Genomic DNA, 22,121 nt, shown 5'->3' with positions numbered 1-22,121 from the left:
GGGGTGGATTATCTTGTGATTTTCATCTCCAAAGCTGCCAAACTATTTACAATTTACAGTGAGCTGGCGTACAAACTATACACAGGGACCAGTTTGTACATTAACATCTACCATGATTTCAGAATTATGCTTACCAAGGACTAAAGCGTCAGAAAATGTTGCTGAGTGTACATCAGAGCTTGCCACCACCCATCTCCCTGATTAGTTTGTCGCATACTATGGTCAACTTCAGACTTACTCCACAATGTGTGGCAATGCAAACTGATTCTTGAAAGTGTTCTCCGGAAATACCACAAAATATTCACAGACCATGAGTATGAGCAAACACACCATGTTTTTCAATATCATGCAATGAGATCATCAGGGTGGGAGCATAAGGGATAAGACTGAGAAGCCTGATGGCTTTGGGAGCACAGTAAAAACACTGGAACAGCACTTTAGTTTAAAGATTAACTATGACTGGCATCAAGAGTACCCGACTATTGAGTCCATTCAGTCACTTTTCATATGCTTCTCGAGAATGCCGATAGTAGGTCTGAGTTACCCTAACTCATTTACCTTTCTGTTCAGTGATCAGGACACAGAATACAAACTCAGGACCAAACACTCCTCACCTTAATCAAGAAATGTGACTTTAATGAATCTAGCCATTAGAGAGTAAGACAAGCAAGATTAGGCCTTCTGTGTCAGTATATTTTCACATAATCTTTTGTCATTTACTTAGTTAGCATTCTATAACTCAGCTCTTCAACCATTCCCCAAATTCCTCATTCACTCTTGTAATGCTCCTAATTTAATAGCTTATAATGAGCTAATACAAATCTCCCTTTTAGAAGGGTTGACCAGGGAATACAAACATATTTCAGAGGGTCTATTCAGATTTCTAAGACACCTGCAATCTTTCCAATATCTTCTGCTTTCTGATTCAGAGAGATGTTTAGCTTTCTCCAGTTGCAGGCTTATGAGTTGTACAGCTGGGAACACTAGTCAGATGGAAAAATGGGAGGGGCAAAATTCCAGAGTGATTAAAAATGTGAAGACTGGCTTACATTGTATTCTTGTTGACTCATGTATTTTCATGTGTTTGGCTGAAGCATCATAAAGAAGGAGGCTCAAAACTTAGATGCATTAAAAACGAGAGTATCTATTATTCAGCTGTTACCTCAGTGCAGCTTTGCAAGAGACCCAGTGTGAAATCCTGGCCCCACTGAAGTCAATGAGAGTTTTATCATTGGCTATTAGGCTTGAGCTGGAGGCTGGTGGGAAAAAAAAATCAAAGTAACTGTCACGGTTCCTCCCCCACTCTGAACTCTAGGGTACAGATGTGGGGACCTGCATGAAAAACCTCCTAAGCTTATCTTTACCAGCTTAGGTCAAAACTTCCCCAAGGTACAAAATATTACCCCCGTTATCCTTGGACTGGCCGCTACCACCACCAAACTAATACTGGTTACTGGGGAAGAGCTGTTTGGACGCGTCCTTCCCCCCAAAATACTTCCCAAAACCTTGCACCCCACTTCCTGGACAAGGTTTGGTAAAAAGCCTCACCAATTTGCTTAGGTGACTACAGATCCAGACCCTTGGATCTTAAGAACACTGAACAATCCTCCCAACACTTGCACCCCCCCTTTCCTGGGAAATGTTGGATAAAAAGCCTCACCAATTTGCATAGGTGACCACAGACCCAAACCCTTGGATCTGAGAACAATGAAAAAGCATTCAGTGTTTTACAAGAAGACTTTTAATAAAAAATAGAAGTAAATAGAAATAAAGAAATCCCCCCTGTAAAATCAGGATGGTAGATATCTTACAGGGTAATTAGATTCAAAACCATAGAGAACCCCTCTAGGCAAAACCTTAAGTTACAAAAAAGATACACAGACAGAAATAGTTATTCTATTCAGCACAATTATTTTCTCAGCCAATTAAAGAAATCATAATCTAACACATACCTAGCTAGATTACTTACTAAAAGTTCTAAGACTCCATTCCTGTTCTGTCCCTGGCCAAGACGACTACAGACAGACCCAGACCCTTTGTTTCTCTCCCTCCTCCCAGCTTTTGAAAGTATCTTGTCTCCTCATTGGTCATTTTGGTCAGGTGCCAGCGAGGTTACCTTTAGCTTCTTAACCCTTTACAGGTGAGAGGAGCTTTCCCCTGGCCAGGAGGGATTTCAAAGGGGTTTACCCTTCCCTTTATATTTATGACAGTAACTAAACAAAGTAAAAACAAACTTGGGAACAAGAGTATCCAATTATTTTATTGGAACAGGATTTATTTTTATCTGTTGTTTCCTCCTTATACTCTACACAGGCTGCAATAATTAGAAAAACAGTTGTTACTTACTACAGTGTCCTTAACACAAAATGGAAAAGAACACATTTATAAACAGCCATCAATGCGGTATCATCTCTCTCAAAATTGGCCTTTTGTTTTATTGTCTCCCAGCACCGTGTGACATAGCTTTACTGCAAATTGCAGCAGGGAAGATTGAAGTTAGACAGTAGGAAAAACTTCCTGTCAGGGTAGTTAAGCAATGGAACAAATTATCTAAGAAGGTTGTGAAATTGCTATCATTGGAGATTTTTAAGAACAGGTTAGGCAAACAGCTGTCAGGGTTGGTGTAGATAATATTTAGTCCTGCCTCAGTGCAGAAGACTGGTCTAGATGGCCTATTAAGGTCCTTTTTTCAGTCCTACATTGCTTTGATTCTAAGTCCGCTGATCCACCAGTACAAAGATCACACATAGAAGCTCAGGAGAGGTGGACAGATGACCACACTGGCATGGAGGGAACCATAGGTTCTGGAGCACCCACAGGGGAAAGTGATGGGTGCTGAGCACCCACTGGCAGTTCCCCTAATGTCTCCCCTCCACCCACCACTGGGAGGGAGGGGGAAGAAGCGAGGACAAAGCATTCTCAGGGGAGGGGTCAGAACTGGGCAGGACAAGGGTGGGGCCTCGGGGCAAGGGCTGAAGTGGGGACAGGGTCTGGGCCAGAGCTGGGGGTCGAGCACCCCCCAGCACATTGAAAAGTCGACACCTGTGGAGGGAACTCTCTAATATTGAGGGACAACTGGAATATATTGACCCACTCTTATAATTTGTCTTAGTAGTTATTTTGTTACAAAAAAAGCACTGAATTTAATGGAGAGTTCTGTTTAAAAACTAGTGACATAATATGGCTCATGAAGAATGGAAAGCCTGATTCTATTATCCTCAGCATTCTCCAGTAACTTACTTTATGCTTCCAAGGTAGTATGTAGAACCTTGTTTCCCCTGACTACTCTTAAGTTTCTCAAACCACTTTCCCTTTTTGGAGATCACAGATATTCTGCATAGGTCCATTTTTTTGTGCGCTTAGTTGGTATGGCAGCCAAACCCAATAGATGCCTGTGCACAGAATTGCTACATTTCTCTGCACACATGCCATTGGTGCATATGGCCCTAAAGGAAAAACAGAAGACCTGAGGTCGCATGGATCCTGGATTATGCTATGGCTCAAATCCACAAAAGTATTTAGGCTCCACCACAAAAATCAGTGTACTCTAGGAGCCTACATACCTTTGTTGATGTGGACCCATTTCTATATATATGCCATTATTATAAAAGCCGTATCAGTGATTTGGTTTTCATTCTTCTTGTTCACATTTCCTCAGATAATAAATTACACAGGCAGAATTGCTTTCTGATTCTTTTCCCCACCTTTACTGACTGAAGTCTCAAGAACTCTACACAAGCATCTCTCTTTAATTCCTCTATGTTTGGAGCTGACAGGTGTTTTAACTGAGAAGCCTCTCTTGAACACCAACATCTAAAAAGACTTTTAGAACGTGTGTTGTGGCTTGCCATAGCAGTGCATGATGTATAACTATTTAACCTGAAAATTTTAATTGTGTATGGTATTGGAAAGAAACAGAGGGAGCTAAGAGGCAGGATTATTTTTATATTTCTTTCTTTTGGGTTTTATGTACAGTCTTTCACTACAATGTTATTATGTGTGGGTAAAAGTAACTTACAATACAAAATTATTAGGGCTGTCAAGTGATTTAAAAATTAATCACAATTAATTGCACTTTAAACAATAACAAAATACCATTTATTTAAATATTTTTGGATGTTTTTCTACATTTTAAATATTGATTTCAATTACAACACAATACAAAGTGTACAGTGCTCACTTTATATTATTATTTATATTATTTTATTACAAATATTTGCACTGTAAAAAACAGAAATATTTTTCAATTCACCTCAAACAAATACTGTGGTGCAATCTCTTTATTGTGTGAAAGTGCAACTTACAAATGTAGATTTGTAAGCAAAAGATTCATATGTTCCATCATGCTTCAACCACCATTCCAGAGGACATGCAGCCATGCCAATGACGTGTTCTGCTCAATAATGATCCAAAACAGTGCGGACTAATATTCATTTTCATCAGCTGAGTCAGATGCCACCAGCAGAACGTTGATTTTCTTTTTCAGTGGTTCAGGTTCTGTAGTCTCCGCACCGGAGTGTTGCTCTTTTAGGACTTCTGAAAGCACGCGCCACACCTCGTCCCTCTCAGATTTTGGAAGGCACTTCAGATTCTTAAACCTGGGGTCGAGTGCTGTAGCTATCTTTAGAAATCTCACATTGGTACCTTCTTTGCATTTTGTCAAATCTGCAGTGAAAGTGTTCTTAAAACGAACAACATGTGCTGGGTCATCATCCAAGACTGCTATAACATGAAACATATGGCAGAATGCAGGTAAAACAGAGCAGGAGACATACAGTTCTCCCCCAAGAAGTTCAGTCACAAATTTAATTAATGCATATTTTTAACAAGCAACATCAGCATGGGAGAATGTCCTCTGGAATGGTGGCTAAAGCATGAAGGGGCATACAAATGTTTAGCATATCTGGCACGTAAATACCTTGCAATGCCAGCTACAAAAGTACCATGCAACTGCCTGTTCTCCCTTTCAGGTGACACTGTAAATAAGAAGAGGGCAGCATTATCTCCTGTAACTGTAAACAAACTTGTTGTCTTAGCTATTGATTGAATAAAAAGTAGGACTGAATGGACTTGTAGGCTCTTAAGTTTTACATTGTTTTTGTTTTTGAATTTAGTTATGCAATGAAAAAAATCTACATTTGTAAGTTGCACTTTCACAATGGAGAGATTGCACTACAGTACTAGTACTTTGGGGGTAGGACTGTGAACTATTCTGTTTGTACAGTGCCTAGCACAGTGGGGCCCTTGGTTTGGCCTTAGGCACTACCATAATAATCTGGACCCGCTGATTTAAAAATATCTCATTTACTGTTTAACATCCTCCAGAGATACTAGTAGGATGGAAAGAGATGTAGTCATATTATACGATAACATCTGCTTTTTCCCCAAATACAAAACAGAAATATTTACTGAACATTCTGCCTTTTCTGAATTATCATTGATAACTCTACCATTTCCATCTAGTAATGGACCAATATCATTGTCTGGATTTCTTTTGTGCCTAATATATTTTAAAAAATGCCTTGGTGTCCTTAACGCCACTGGCCATAGATTCCGCTTTGTATTCCTTTGCTTTCCCTATCAATTTTCTACAGGTCCTAACTTCTGATTTACATTTATTACTATCAACATCTCATTTTTTCCCTGTTATGTATTATTTTTATTTTTCATAGCTGCCTTTACTTCCCTCTAAACCAGTCATTTTTAAAATCATTTCCCCCCGCAATTATGGAATTGTGGCTTTTGGGGCATCTAATAATGCGTGCTGAAACAACGCACAAGCTATTCACATTTTTCTGATTAAATTCTTCCTCCCAACTGATTTGGCCCATAATTGGTTTCAGCATTCTGAAATTGGCCCTATTAAAACACCAAGTATATGTTACTGGTCTGGACTTTATTCTGCTTGCACATTATAAATGTGATCAAGTCATGATCGCTTGTACCTAAACTACCATTAATTTTTAGTTCTTGAGAAGGATGGACAACATGATCTAACAGTAAGATGAAATTGAAAAAAGCCTATCTGTCAGTGAAGTTACCCTACCATTCCCTTGACACTGGAGTAGGCAGGCAAGGCTCAAGTTGACAGTTGTGAGAAAGAAATGAAAAATAGTGGAAATACATGGGACTTTTAGGGAGGCCTCTTAGACAACCCTTCAAATTTCTGATAAACTGATTATGATATCGCTCATCACTGTTTAGTAGGATTCCATTATCCTCACTCTAGGGAACAGCTGCTTCTATATCCATGCAATCTCTTGGCCTTTCAGAACAGTGTAAAATTGAGATACATTCATTTTGGTAATGTCTAACTACGAAAGTTATTTGACTTGTTCTGTCTTGATGAAGTGAAACATGCTGCACTAGGTGTTTGTTTCTTTCTTTGGCTTAATGAGTGCAGCTGAAGGAACAGATTCATATGTTAGAAAAGCCTGAAAAGCAGCATCTTGGGAAGCAAACAACTTGGATTTATGCTCTTAAGACAGGAAAGATACTTGACATATGTATTGACAACCTGAGCTACCAACTTGCTGAGTTAACAGCTGCTCTCTGTAAACTTTATGGGAAAAACAAAACAGAGGCCTCTCCAAGTTGAAGATAAGCCTGTATGACGACAGAGAGAAAAAGAAACCCATCAGCATTAGGATCATGTTAATTATGGTGTTCTAAGACTAGATTTTTGGGAACATTGATATGCCTTTGGATAGCTTCAGTTATTAATTGCTCTGATATTTCCAATGTGCATCTTTCTTCTTATTTCTCAGTGACAGCACTGAGGCTGCACTCTTCAGCTTCCAGATAAGAACTTCAAAACCAGGCCACTAAGGACTGAATTATCCCCAGCAAACTTTAACAATTAAAAACCAAGCATTGTCAAAATTTCTTTACAAGTCCGGATGTTCGGAGGGTACCAGAGGTCAAAGCAGCTGTATCTTTGTCATGTTAGCATCTTTCCTATCACTGAAGGACATTAGAATTTCTCCCTCTCCAGAATACAGCTAGGTTGTCCACGGCAGGATCTCACCAGGTTTCCCTTATATTTTTGATTGGGTTCAAAATCCTGCTGCCTGTTTGATGGAAACATAGTTCTTTACATCCATCCAATGATCATATAATTTACTGCTGGTGTTTCTTGTGCTTTCCTTATAGGAGAATTCTTTATGCAACAATATTACACCACAGGTAGATATTTTGTAATAAATACTAATCTAATGATCAAGAACTTCACATAGAGCTTTATTGGCAACCACAAAAAAGGCCACTGAAGCAGCATGAGTTCAATAGCTGTGATGGAGGGGACATTACAAAGGCAATAAAAGGCCGACGTGGGGGATGGAAAATAGCCTCTCCATCAAAGTTGTGGAAGCTTAGGCAGCTAATTCTGTGCAATTCCCCCACACCTCTTCAGCATGGTATGTTTCATTCATTAAAGTTCATGGCAATACAAGGAAGTGGTACACAATGCTGAAAGTCACTTGATGAAAATGATTTGCATAAAAGATCAGAAAATCTTAAGAACGACAAAATACTTTTCAAAATACACCAAGTTCACTTTATTCTTTTTCTAGTTAAATTAGAGGGCTGTTGATGAGTGACTGAAAACTACTGAACCACACAGTGTCAGAAATTCATTAGAAAACATATTCCAGCCACAGAGTTACCTGGTTTGCCCTGGTTTAGACTGCCAGATTTCTTTATCCAATCTGAAAGTAAGCATTTCCCTTCAAATTTCAAGCAGAGGATAGCTCAATTTAATGGATCTTTAGGTTAAAAAGAGCCAATTAGTCAAAGGTTGGACATATTTCGTCCCACATGCAATGTGTATCCAGCATTGTTCCCTGGTTAGCCAAAAGTCTATTTTCTGAAGGTTTTGAGTGTCTCAAACCATTCGGTTTAAAGAGAGCTCTACTGTATTATACATAGAGTCAGAACAAACACTTATATGGAGATTTTCAGAGGCAGTTCAGTATATAAAGATAGGTGCCTTGTGGGATGTTCAGAAGGTTAGGTATTATTTTTATCTTTAGATGCCTAAATACCTTTGAAAAATCTGTCTCTTAGTGACAAGATTTAGTAGTGTCTACAATGCCAAAATGTATAATATTCATATGTAAAGACTTATAAACTGATCAGTATTTTAAAATAAGTGTTAGCTAAAAATGATCATTTGATCTATATAAATGATTTAAATCCACAGAAAATGATACGGTAGCTGTTTACTGTTTTCTATTTATTTATGTTTACCATTTTCTATTTATTTCACATTATGTTGAACCTTAGTGATCACTCAAGGCAAGAATAGATAACAAGCTTTTGGAAATAATGTAGGAAACTGAAAAGAGTCCTGCTGTGGACTCTTGAGTCTTAGGACCAGATTCCCAATTACACTAAGGCCCCTTTGTGCTGCTCTGGTAGTGTAAGGAGATCAGGTGTAAGGTACATTTACATCCACTTTCAGGCCCCCTTGTACCACCAAAGCAAAGTAAAGAAGCCTTAGTGTGAATGAGAATCAGGCCCTTACTGCAGAGGCAACAATGATTCAAGAAGTCTTTTTCAGTTCTAAGTGTTCATGTATATTACTTACACAAAAAGAAAAGGAGTACTTGTGGCACCTTAGAGACTAACCAATTTATTTGAGCATATGCTTTCATGAGTTACAGTGAGCTGTAGGTCACGAAAGCGTATGCTCAAATAAATTGGTTAGTCTCTAAGGCTGTAGCTCACGAAAGCTTATGCTCAAATAAATTGGTTAGTCTGTAAGGTGCCACAAGTCCCCCTGTTCTTTTTGCGGATACAGACTAACATGGCTGCTACTCTGAAACCTGTCATTACTTACATACACAGTCAGATTTTGAAACCTTTATTTGCATTTAGTAACCTACTACGCATAAAGTCCCATTGTCTTATAGTGTGAATAAGGCTATCAAAATCTGGCCCAAACTTATGGGTTTAAGTCTTGATTTTCTTTGCTGAATTTGTGAGTGATTTTGTCCATTTTCCGCTGTCATCAAATATAGTGACTATAACACTCTCCCTTTCCCCAGTCAGACCTGGTCTCTTTGAAACTAGATAGATTTTTGCTTCCATATTGGGCAGAGATGATCTTTTAACTATTCAATTGTGTGAGCAGTACTTTCAATGCTGTTCTAGCCCATCAGTTACACATAAAATATGATTCTACTCCAAAACTTAGAAAAGTAGCACCTTCTAACCTGCGTGAATTAAAGCATATATATCATAATGGCTTGATCCTATTAATCATTATACATGCTCACAACATGCACTTGTGGTTTGAATTTCAGAGGAAACTGAGCATTCACCTTTCCTGTTTCAGTCAATAGAAACTGTGTATGTGCCTAGCATTTCTAAATGTTGTCATTAGTGACTAAAATAACAGTAGCTATTGTGTGCTGTATGCCAGACTTGGACACTGTGCTTGCCCAATACTCCTAAATGTTGCCAGGGCCCCCAAGTCCCTACACACAGAGGCCTCTGCCCCATCAACCATGTGGTCATCAAGGAGGAGCAAAGGCGGAGCAAAGGCAAGTCTCTGGATACTGCACCCCTCAGAGCCTTGGACTCTGATCTGAATGATGAACTGCTCATTTGTGACTGTTAGAAGGAAAGACACTGGAAAGGATGCCAGAGATAGCTATACAGACCCAGAATGATTGGGGAGGATGGTAGAAGGGGGATGTAGTTATGTAATACACACACAAATAATAATATTACAGAGACAAGTTGTAAAGCAATGGAGATTAGGCTAGAGCACTAAAGGTGCATCTGGTCTTGGGGGAGAAGAAAAAGAAAATTAACTAAGGGTTTTGAGCAATACGATGATTCTTATAAACAAAGATTAGGTAATGCTCTCGGGGGAAACAGGACAGGGTAAGCGTGGACAAGGAAAAAAATGTGTATGCATACTCATGCATGATATATTGAGAAATGGGCAGAACACAGATAGGTAACTATTATCTATGTTTAGTGTATCCTTGGTCTTCCCTCCCTTATTTTGACTTTTGGATTGGAAACTTGGAGATAGGTCCTTTTTCCTTTTATGTAAAGAGCCTGGCACATTTTGAGATGCTGAAAAATAAAGAATGATTTGTGGACTAAGGACTTTTTACAGTAGGAACAAACTGGAGTGACATTTTGCAGTTCTCTGTCTGCTTCCTTCATATTACAGAGCTGATACAAATAGCTACCACATTAGCACTCACCTGGCAGGATGTATTGAAGTCATGGAACACATTTGTTCACTGACACATCCACCTGTAGCCATTTAAAACAATCAAATAAAACAACAAGTCTAGGAACATCTACCACAAAATGTTTTCTTTAGTTAAGCTAAGTTATATCAAGCTGGCCTAGAGGCCTTTGTACACAAGGTTTTAGGAAGACTTTTAGACTGTTCATTTTCACAGCTGTCTTTTTCCTGTATCTGCCTAATCAGTACAATATAACACTTCAAAGATATTCATCTACTATCTGCAAATTTCTCAGCAATGTGTCCTTACTTTAATGTCTTCATGGCTTGAGGCAAGTTCACCTTACAATTCACCTTGTAAAGATGTTTACAACTTTATTAGGAAGGGTTAGTCTTCAGCTGTGTTATTACTCTGAATAAACACTGCACTCAAGTGAGCAATTCTCTGTCTTGTTCTTGCAGTTGTTGGGCCACCACCTCCTGTGTGCCTCTTTGGGAAGGACTTGGTGCTCCAGCCTCTCTGCCTCAGTTTCTCCAGTGGGGTTCCAGCCTGCTCTGATAGCTTATGACTCAACCCTCTGGCCAAGGCATAACAGAAGTTCAACCCCTGACCTTCTGTGGAAGAAGAATCCAAAGTTGCAACCCGAAGGCAAACACAAAATAAAGGTGTTTTTATTTCTGGGATTACTTCTCAGCTCCTCTGAGGTTATTTCAGTTTTTCATTCAAAAGGCAGACATTTTTCATGGGAATGTGTGCATGCACGCATGAGGGGGAATTTTCCAGATAATAGGATATTCAAATGATCTCCACATTTTAATTTGTTTACTTCTCTCCACATTCACCTCTGTTTTCTGCAACCTCCACGTTCAAACATAAAGCAAAGGCACATCTACGGCTCAGCAAATGAAAAAAACAATATCATAAAAGAACAACCTACAATGTTATTTGGGCACAAATCATGTGATGCCTGTAAAAAATGACAGACTGCTTTTTTATTTAGCGGACTCGTTCCTGCATTGGGACTCACACACATGGACCCCTGCAAATGTGAGGAACCCTATCAGCTTCAACTGGATTCTATAGGCGCACGGGGGTCAGCACTCGTGGATCCCAATATGGGATATGGGCCGAGTGGATTGCCCACTCTGCCCACTGATGCCCGTGTGAAAAGATGCTTCAAGGCAGAAGTGGCTTCAGGAAGTGACAGGGTCCTAAAACGAGAGCTGCTTACAAAATAAGTAAATAAATAAAAATTGAAAACTTCAGTAAAAACAGTAACTTCTACATCTAGACACTGTTTTTTTCTCCTGGTCTGTACCTCTGATTGTTAATTGTGGCTGCTTTCTCATTATCCCATTTTAGCAAGCAAAGTTAATCAACTCTTGAATAAAGTTTGACCAAACATTATCTACGGTTCCATCCTAATGGGATTCTGTCTCTCTCCATATGTCCCAAACAGCAGCTGAATAATTTTCTGTTTATTTTTATGTGCTGACTTGATCCTGCCGACTCTCAATATTCTGGTAGAATTTCACACACAACTTTTTCGTTTCTTCAGATAAAATAAATGTCTTTTTCAAAGCCTCATATTCCACTTTATAAAAGCCTTCCAGCTGCAAAAATGTTTTTGGTTTTATTCCCACACAGCATAAACTAGTGCATTCCTCAATTTCAGTATGATTTCTCACATGGACTTGGTGCCAGCCCGACTTTGTCAAATCATCAGAGCAATCTGGCCAACGTTTAGATAATCATCAACATCACCATCTTCCTTTTGTCTTTTTGTAAGTGTATGAAGCCAGCTGAAGGAGCCCGAGGGATTTAGAGTACTTTTATGACACCAGGCTGTGATTCCATGCTGTGTTTTTTTTAAATCTCAAATAAAAAATGGGCTATTGTCTTTAGCGTGGTAGCATGCATTAGCTCACTTTCAGTGATTTCTTTTCCTTCCATCACACATAGTCGTGGAAGCCCAGATGCCTGGGTCATTCAAAACATGACAAAAGCTCTAAAAATACATTAGAAACAATCTGAGACACCGGGTCTTTCTCTAATTTTTTATTTTATATTTCCTTACTAGTAAGCAAGAACATGGATAGTGTTCTCCATGACTCCAGATAGTAGTTTAGTAATAAATGTACCACTACAATACAGGTGGGATGAGACTCTCTCAGAAATGTTTTAGGGCCAGATTTTATGAATAATAATAAATATTTTTTCTGGGGTCTTATTTATTCATAGAAAATACAAATGAAGAACCTACTACATCTTTGCCAATACACCTCTTCCACAGGATGGGGGAGAGAGGAGTTATAGATGAAACACTAGTTATCTTTATATTTCTGTCATACATAGATGTTGACATGACTGCCTTCTGGTTAAAAATATCTCGATCCTGAAAGGTGCTGGGTACCTGCCACTTCCACTAAAGTGCCAAAGAAATAACTAATTGATAAATGTTAGCAATTATAAAGCAATTTTTATCCATACATCTCAAAACAAAGAGCAAAGGCAGAGATCATATAACAAGACTATGGCAGAGCTAGGAAGAGGAGCTAGGAAGTTTTGTCTCCTAGTTTGATCTCTGTCCTACCTACTTCCTCCCATGTGGCAAGTGAGCTTCTCAGGATCAGTCCTGAGATAGGACTAACTGGAAAACTGAAATTTTCTCTGTTCAGCTGATTTTTAATGATCCATGTGCAAATGGATTAGCGTCTAGATACCATGGTAACTGGCATTATACATATGGATGTACATTTTAAAGTATCTTAAAGCACAAGCAATTTTGCTTCTTAGTGTGTCTGCTATTATTTTAATGTGGCCACACACTGTATGGAGATACCAAGAACTACTCACCATTCATTTACAGCACTTGGTACCTCTGAGTTCATGAGAGCATTTTATAAAGGCAAAGAAAGAATTCCTTGTGGAGACCATGCAAATACATCAATTATAGCATGTGTGTTAAGTTAGTCCTCAGAAAGGACTAAAATAGCTGTCACATGACAAGAATTCACAGGCATATTAAGCAAAGCTATTGAGTTACTTGTCTAAAAAAAATAAACATTGAATCTGTTTTTTAAGTATTATTGTTTATATTAAGGTAGCACACAGAGGCCTCAAACAAAGTCAGGGCTCCATCTTACTAGGCACTGTATAAACACACAGTCCCTGCTCCAAAGAACTTACAATCTAAATAGGCAAGACGGCATGAGAGAAAGGAATATTAGCATGCCCATTTTATACATGGGGAACTGAACAAGAGAGATTAAGTGATTTGTCCAAAGCCACATAGGAGACGCAGTTACCTTTGCTTACCTTTGTTAACGTTACTTGTTTTAGCAATGAAATGTTAGCACTCTGTCAATCATCCTCAAGGTATCACCTCTCTTTGTATACAAAAAGCTCATATCAATATGTAACAAGGGTGTGGTTTTTTTATTACATGGTATTCTATAAATCATGCACTTGAAGTCCAACCTCCGGAGTATGGCTAGTCATTATGACTTTCTAGACATATTACTTCAGAATCACAGATTAAAAGCCAAATAAACATTAAATCAGGCTATGTGTCCAGTACTATCTCAAGAGGATTTTTTGAGGGAGAGCTATTCCTGCAGCCTTCAGTACAATGGGACTATGCATTTCACTTTAAATATATTTTGAAGACCTTTACGTATATTGGGTATGGTATTCTGAAGCAGTTCATTCAAAACGTCTTTGTTTTTGACCAACAGATATGTTAAAGTAAATATACTATAAAGTAGAAATATATTAGAGTATAAACAAAAACACTTATTTATCTGGGAATGAAGATAAAGATAATATAGATCAGCCAGATTTGTTTCCTAAACTAAACATGGTTTTATTGGGTAGTGTGTTTTATAGTAACAAACAAAGAATATATATTGGACCTAGTTTGCAACTCTGGATTTGTTTTAGCAAAAGAGATGTACATATAAAAAATAAAAGAACAAGTTAGTGCTTAATAAGATCTAAGATCTATTAATATGTATCTCAATACTAATCTATATATAACATTTTACAAATAAAGGGTCACCTTACTCAGTTTGAGTAGTACTTTATTCCACAAGTAGTTCCACTGAAATTTATGGGGCTATTTATGGAGTAAGGAATACCCAAAGTGAATACAGGTGCCCCAAAATAAAGATAATGCAGATCCAGGGCCAAGTTGGTAACACCAATGAAAATAGAAGCGTCCTTAAAATACCGCTAAAGAAGAGTAAACACAAATGTGTATCGTTTTTCATTTGGTTTGTGTGTGTATAATCTGAGAAGAACACGTAGTCAGAGCAAAGGATTAGGTAGGCCTGGAGGGTCTTTAGGTTCTAGTCCTAAGTGAAGCACTGAATCACTATGACACATTGTGCAATTGTCTTGGCACATAATTCCTTGGGTTCAGTAATACATGGAACTTCAAAAATTTCCATTACACATCCAGAAGTTCATCCACTGCAAAGCTTAGGCCTGGAAACTGGGTCAGAAATACTTCAAGGTTTCTGATACATCCTGGTTTGGGGCCATATGGAAAATACTGTCAAAGGTGCCTCTTGAGGCAATTCCTCTTATGGTTGGAACTACAAAGCACTGAGTAGGTCTGCTGGAAAAACAACTTTGTTTTGGGAAAACACTGAGATTATGACATTTGTTTTTATTCCAATGCAGAATGAAAATGAAACATTTTAACTTTTTTGTTTTACAAAAAGACATGAGAGCAAGACTTACACCACAACAGCCAGGAGGTTAGCACTTACTTGGCATAGTGGAGACCCAGGTTCAAGTTCTGCTCTACCTGATTCGGAGCACAGAGTAGAACCTGGGTCTCTCATGTTCCAGGTGTGTGTCCTAGTCAATGGACCATAGAATCAGTCTCTCTTGCTGGCACAGTTAATATTCAATTATTTATACAGAGTGAAACAGCACCAGCAAAAGAAACAGTGCAAGACTGACTCTATAGCCCAGTGGTTAAAGGTACATAATGTAAGAATGGCCATACTGGGTCAGACCAAAGGTTCATCTAGCCCAGTATCCTGTCTTCTGACAGTGGCCATGCCAGGTCCTCCAGAGGGAATGAACAGAACAGGTAATCATCAAGTGATCCATGCCTTGTTGCCCATTCCCAGCTTCTGGCAAAAAGAGGCTAGGGATACCATCCCTGCCCATCCTGTCTAGTAGCCATTGATGGACCTATCCTCCATGAATATACCTAGTTCTTTTTAGAACCCTGTTATAGTCAAGTACATGCCTGGGACTGTGGAAGTCTCAGGTTCAAGTCCCTACTGCAAATCAGGCAGAGAGAGGACCTGAATCTAGGTCTTCCACATCCTACATGGAAGATGTAAAATATTCTATGCACCTGGGAGGATGTATTTTGGGCTACAATCTATGTACATGTAACCACATAGTATTTATTGCTGCCACCCAGGGTTGTAGGATCATTTGATAGAAGCTAATATGTACTGCAGCACAGTTTCGTGAGAAGATAAATACTGCTTTTCAAGTTTTAACTCAGAACATCCTTCCTTGTGTGGCTGCCTGAAACTGAAATCTTATTTGAATTCATTTAGTAATAATCCCATGGCCTTGTAAAATGGTACTAACACTTCCCTATGTCTACTGGAAATACCTCGCCTGATGCACCCCAGGACCATGTTAGCCTTTTTTCACGGCCACATCACACTGACATAGACATCCTGTGATCAACCGATACACCCAGGTTTTTCTCCTGCTCTGTCACTTCCAACTGATACGTCCCAAGCTTATAGTAAAAATTCTTGTTAGTCCCTAAATGCATGACCTTGCACTTTGCACTATTAAATGTCATTCAGTTTCTATTATTCCAGTTTACAAGGTCATCCAGATCTTCTTGTATGATATTGCAGTTCTCCTCCATATTGGTAATACCTCTCAACTTTGTGTCATCTGCACATTTTATTAGCACACTCCCACTTTTTGTGCCAAGGTCAGTAATAAAAATGTTAAATAAGATTGGTCCCAAGACTGATCCCTGAGGAACTCCACTAGTAACTGTAGTAGAAAGAGAGCCTGAGACATAAGCCCTTGTATAAGAGGCCTGGTCTGAGGTAGGACCTGCTCACAGAACCTGGCAAGAACAGGGCTGATATTGCAGAAATACACATTCCTAAGAAGTGCTAGTTACAGAGTGCTCATGCAAACACATCCCGATATCAAGTGGTACCAGAACATCCAGATATCAAGGATGGTACAAAAATATTCCCCAAGGATAACAGGAACACACTGATCCCTCCTGAAAGATAAAGTCAGGATGACAGTACGTAATAGAGATGTTTTGATCGAACCAACACGTACAAGGAGATGGGTGATAACTAGCCACGTGAGGGGGTCAGTAATGACAGTAACTATGTCAGGGGGCAGTACTAACTTGTTTGTATTGGGGTATAAAGATGTATCTCAGAGGGAGTCTGCCAGGCCTAGGGAGGAACTGAAAGTCCTGCCAGTCACTGAGCTGATCCATTGTTATGGGCATACATGTATTAGTGGTCTGATAGAATCTGTGGGATACTAGTACTGTGCTTCATTGACAAGAAATCTGGCTGGGTGTCTTCGTCCCTTAATGGATCTTCGGTCATTGGGTAGCGTGCTTGAGGTCTGCCATGCCAGCTATCTGCGCTGGGCTGTGGCAGCACACAGAAGTAACACACACACGCAGCCAAACATCTATCAAAATCTAACCACAGTAACCTCCCTCCAGCCTGACAGATCATCTTTCAGTATGACCTGTTACAGTCTCCACTTTAATCAGTTCCTTTTCCACCTTTCATTACTCATATTATTCCTCATCTTCTCCAGTTTAACTAGTAATTTCTCATGCGGAACTGTATCAAATGCCTTAATGACATCCAGGTAGATTAGATCTACTGCATTTCTTTTGTCTAAAAAATATCAGTTATCTTCTCAAAGAAAGATGTTAGTAACTTAGTTAGTACCTCTTGAATACAACAATTGAAATATTTATAGAAAAATGTATAAATTACTTTCTATCATTTAGGCAGCTTACTTTTTGCAGTTCACCAAGCTCAGAACAGATCATTTAATTTTAGGAAACATCCTAACAGCCTTTTCTTATCTTAATCACCTGTTAATCACTCTGTTTATAAACAAAATTCTAATTTATTTGAGCATGAGCTTTCGACAGCTCACTTCATCGGATGAAGTGAGCTATAGCTCACGAAAGCTCATGCTCAAATAAATTGGTTAGTCTCTAAGGTGCCACAAGTCCTCCTTTTCTTTTTGCGAATACAGACTAACACGGCTGTTACTCTGAAACAAAATTCTGACTCCCTGTCTCAGGGGCACAAGCTGGGAGCAATCTCCTGTCTCTGCTGCAAAACTCCTTATATTGCACACTAAGGCTGCCAAAATCCACCCAGGATTATAGTTATAGATACCATTGTATAGTGTTAGTATATATGTGCACATGTGGGTTAATAAAAATTGTGAAAGGGATTTATATATGTAAAACCTAATGAACATCTAAAAATTGCTGTCACCTACCTGTGACAGACTGGCCATCTGAAGCAGGAAGCATCCCTTAGTATAATTTCAAACTATAGGGCAATGTGGCTTGAGGTGCTCTTTAACTTGTTATAAAGGATTTGTATTCAGATTGTTGTGTCAAGAAATTGTTCAATAAAAGGTACCTTGTTTTGAAACACTGCTTGTGTCAATCATTTATCAGACGGCTGTATCTGTCCCCTATAAGTATTTCCTTAGCCACCCTGGACACCCACACTTAATGAGAACAGGTTGGTTATAACAAGTAAACAGGTTAGATATTCTGGGGGTACCCACATTATGTTTTTGGGGTAACATGAGGATGAAGGCACAGTCTTGCACGTGGATTCTCATATGTATAACTACCATATGACCTAGAAAGCTGAGTCAGACTCTCACCTATCTAAATAATGACTGTAGGACAGTCCTGTCAAACTGAATATCTGACCTCAAGCCTGCCACAATGGAGTAGTGACTGATAAACATATGAACTGAACTCTAAGTAGCTGCCCTACAAATTACAAAAACAAGGAGTCCCTCTAAGTCAAGCTACAGATGTTTCCTGAGCAGTTGTAGAATGCACCCTTATCTGAGACAGAAGGGGTAGTTTGATGCATAAGAGACCCTAATACAGTCTGAAACCCACTTTTAGAATCTTTTTGAAGCCTGTCCCTAAGATTTACCACCAAAAGCCACAAAACCCCCAGAACAATAACATAACCGCAAAACCAAACCAAACCCCTAAACCAACAAAACCTGGGGTGATTTATGAAATGGCTTCATACTAGAAAGGTAAAAGGACATAGCTCTAAGAACAAGTGAATGAAGCTTAGCCTCCCTTGGAGAGTCATGAGGCTTGGGAAAAAATATAAAATTGATTTATGTCAAAATCCAAAACCACTTTCATTAAAAATTTTACGTGTGGTCCAAGAGTAACTGTCTTTGTGGACTAGTGCATGAGGGCTGTGCTATCAAGGTCTGAATATCACTCGCTCTACAATCCAAGGAAATGCTTTTTTAACAGAGAGGTGATTGAATAAGTATAACTTCATAGATTTAAAAGGAGGATTCACCAAAGAGAGAACTACCACATTCAAGTCCCAGGTAGGAAAGGGCTCCTTAGCCAATGGAAATGCATGAGTCAGTTTTCAGAAATCTAGATACAATGGGATGGGTGAGGGCATGGTCTTCAACTGACAATATGCAGATACTGTCTAGAACTGATTGAAAGTCCTGAGTGTTCAAAGGCAATAAATAGTCCAAGATAATTGGAACAGAAGATTCCAATGCCTTGAAGGTGCCTTTGAATGGGTCACAAAAAAATTGCTTCCGCTTGACTTTATATGTCAGTCTTGTACAAGCTGTTGTAATTTGAATGAAAACCTCTTGTCAACATAACTAACTAGCCACCTCATCAGTAGATGTAAATACATCAGGCCTGGATGCAATACTAGGCCTTGGTTCTGAGAAATGTCTGGAAGTAGAAGAGATGGTCAGGCTGATGTGTGCATGAGGCTGGAATGCAAAAATTGACATGTCCAGGCTGGTACCATCATCATCATCTGGGCCTCGTTCTGACATCTAAGAACTCGGGGAATTAGTGGAATGGGCAGGAGGGAAGCATATAGCAGATCCTTTCCCCACCAGATGAGAAAAACATCCGTAAGACAGTGTGGCCTCACTTCTCCTCTGAAGCAAACCATGGGACACAGTGTTCACATTGGCAGCGAACAGGTCCATGGTAGGGACCTCTTATTTTAGAAATATCTTATCTAGTCTGAGTTCTTCATGAGTGAAGCCCTTCCTGATAAGCTGATCTGCCAAGATATTCTAGGAACCCAGTAAGTGAAAGACTAGGAAGTTGATTTGATAAACGAAGCACCTGTCCTATAGATATATTGCTTCCTGACATAAAGGGAAAGATCTCTCTCCCTCGTCTGTGTATACAGTGCATTGTTGTAGTATTGGGAGGAAATGCCCAGGAGAGGGAGTAGAAACAACCTGGAGGTGTGACATGCAGCAGACTCTGCCTAGGACCACAGGCCCTGAATGTGAAGATTGTCTAAATGGACACCCTAGCTTGGTTTGGATTCATCAGCCACAAAACTTTTTTAAATCATAGAATCACAGAATATTAGGGTTGGAAGAGACCTTAGGAGGTCATCTAGTCCAATCCCCTGCTCAAAGCAGGACCAACACCCACTAAACCATCCCAGCCAAGGCTCTGCGAAGCTGGGCCTTAAAAACCTCTAAGGATGGAGATTCCACCACCTCCCTACGTAAGCCATTCCAGAGCTTCAACACTCTCCTAGTGAATAGGGTGGCAAGTGAAACAATACCTTGGCAGATGTTTCAAGGGTGTGTACATCAAACCAGGGAAGTCAGTACTTTGAAAGGAACTTCTACAGGTAGGTCCATGCTGTGTAAACTGATCTCAACCATTCCTGAATAGGACAAAAACATGTAAGTACAGCCTGTCATGTTACCCAGCAAGCTGAGGCAGATTTTCCACAGAGGTTCTTCATTCTGAAAGATATCAAATGTGATGATTCACCATACAAAGCCTTCCTTGAGGAAGATACGCTCTTGTTGACCGAGAGTCCAACATCACTCCTATAAGCTCTATCAGTAAAGTAGAGGTGAGAGTGTATTTGTTGCAACTGATTCTGAGGCTTAGCCAGGAAAACTGCAGGAGAATTATGTGAACGTCTTTGAAGACCTGCTGTGATAAGTGACCTTGAATCAACCAATCGTGAATTTAAAGTTAAGTATATATGTGTAGTCCTTGTATCCTCAGGTTAGCTGTTACCACAAATAAGCATTTAGTAAATACTTGTGACGCCATGGACGCACCAAATGGTAGGACTGAGTTGGTAATGAAGGCATTGACAATAAAACATAGGTGCTTCCTGTAACCTGGATGGATTGACGCATGGTAGTAAGCATCCTGCAAGTAGAGAGCTATGAAACAATTCATGGTATCTAACAGACTTTTGCATAAACAACTAATTTCAGTTTCAATGCTCTTTATCTCATTTTGATTCTTTTCCTTTTGTAATGACAGGTTTCAGAGTAACAGCCGTGTTAGTCTGCTTTTGCAAAAAGAAAAGGAGTACTTGTGGCACCTTAGAGACTAACCAATTTATTTGAGCATGAGCTTTCGTGAGCTACAGCTCAGAAGTGAGCTGTAGCTCACGAAAGCTCATGCTCAAATAAATTGGTTAGTCTCTAAGGTGCCACAAGTACTCCTTTTCATTTCCTTTTGTGTGTTCCAATCAATACATTTCTAATACATTTAATACATCTAATACATTTCTTTGGCATTAATTTTATAGTGTGTTTGCCATGCTACTACATAGGTTAAGGTCTCTCTATACCAGCCCCAGACCTTGCTTAACACTGCTGAATATTGGACAATGACTAAGTTATGTTAATACCGTGAACCAATACATTCCATCTAAATCCATACAACAGTGGTACTGACAAAGACAATCTAGTGCACGATGATGATCCAGATTTCTCAGCAGAAAAAAGCTTCCTATCAAGATGCGGTCTGTGAGGCAGACAGTATCAAGGTCACTGGTAGTGATGTAATCACCAGTGGCCAAGGAGTAACCATGCAGTACTGTACTGGGGAATGTGACTCTGCAGCCTCTGAAGACTCTTCATGCTGGTCAGGTTTCAGAGGAACAGGCTTGGACAAGTCAGAAGAGTAGACTTCTTGTCCGGTACTGAGGACGGTGACCAATTCTGAGCCCCATCTGAAGGTCTCTGCTGCTTCCAACCTTGCACAATAAGCGTCAATTACTAACCCAAAGAGATCTGAAGTGAAGGCTTGGAACATTTCTCAGATGCATGTCTTGGTGTCAGAAGACCACAGAGCTCCCAGAGTAGCATCTCCTGTAGCTAGAGTACTGAAAGGAGATAGGCTTTGAGGCGGCAGCAGTAGATTGTTTTGGAGGAGTCAGAGATGCTTTTTCATTGATCTTGCCATTAAAAAAAAAACATTTTTCCAACAGATGTCACAAAGTTTTTACATGTACTTAGAAAAGAATACACACATTGAATATTTGACTGGGATGAGATTCCCCTAGACAAGAGATATTTAGTATGCCCCCTATTTACATGCATAGCTGTCTCACAGGCATGGCAGGTTTTAAAGTCTATCAGACTTGCACCTCAGAACCAAGCGAACCTTTTTTTGTTACTAAGTCTATATTCCTATTTCTATTTTTTCCCCAGTGGGCTTAAAAAGAAACTTAACTAAGAAATATTAGGAAAACTAACTCGAAAAACCCAAACCTCATCTAAGCATCTATGGGGATGCAGAAGTACATTGTGTAACTCCATCTC

Source organism: Lepidochelys kempii, chromosome 4 (genome assembly GCF_965140285.1).
Source record: "Lepidochelys kempii isolate rLepKem1 chromosome 4, rLepKem1.hap1, whole genome shotgun sequence".
Taxonomy (NCBI): domain Eukaryota; kingdom Metazoa; phylum Chordata; order Testudines; family Cheloniidae; genus Lepidochelys; species Lepidochelys kempii.
This window is presented reverse-complemented; position numbering follows the sequence as displayed.